An 894-nucleotide genomic window follows, 5' to 3' on the forward strand; every position below is an offset into this window, starting at 1 on the left:
TGTGTACCCGTGTGTGTGTGTATGTGTGTGTGTGTGTGTGTGTGTGTATGAGTGTTTGTGTGTGTGTGTGTGTGTGTGTGTGTGTGTGTTTGTGCGTCTGTGTGTATGTGTTTGTGTGTGTATGCAGGTCATGGTGGGTGGGGATGGATTTTGTGGGAGTGGCATTGCGGACATCAGGGGAACCACAGGTTCTTGTGAAAGATAGTCTAACCGTAGCTTAGGATAAAAGTGCTGCACAGTGGCGACCAGTAATGGTGTTTCTGTTGTATTATTATCTATATGCTTCAGTTTGTAAGTATCTATCTAATTATGTACCATATTCATGTATGTATGTATGTATGTATGTATGTATGTATGTATGTATGTGTGTGTGAAACATGTTACGTCAAAATAAACCAAATTTCGCCAAGGGGATCAATAAACACGGAATTTCAAGTTTTACACCAGACAGTAAAGTTCCGCTTACAGAAATAACAGATATGCTGTAGAGCTCAGATACATACTCTTCTTCTTTCCTATCAAATATTAGTCACCCTTTCTCCCCTCCTTCTTTTGCGTGTATGCACAGAGGTTACACTTAGTACTAATGTTCGTGACAGTGATGCCCCCCCCCCTAAAAAAAGAACGGGGGCTGCGTGTGCCCACCCTAGGAAGCTGAACCAAAAGGGCAACACATGCGCAGTTCAACAGACGGGAGAGTACTTTTTGAGGCTCACATGGAGGCGTCTCAGGGTTCTTAGGAGGAAATCTACAAGCTTGCACTGAAATATGGGGGCAGGGTTGTGTTTAGTATACATCTTTTGTACTAGAGCTCATGAGAAGAGGAGTGGAGGCTCAGATAGATTGTTCATGTAAATGGGGGCACGCCGGCCATGCTGATGAGGTTAAGAAGCC

The sequence above is a fragment of the Aplysia californica genome, unplaced genomic scaffold (genome assembly GCF_000002075.1).
Source record: "Aplysia californica isolate F4 #8 unplaced genomic scaffold, AplCal3.0 scaffold00356, whole genome shotgun sequence".
Classification (NCBI taxonomy): Eukaryota; Metazoa; Mollusca; class Gastropoda; order Aplysiida; family Aplysiidae; genus Aplysia; species Aplysia californica.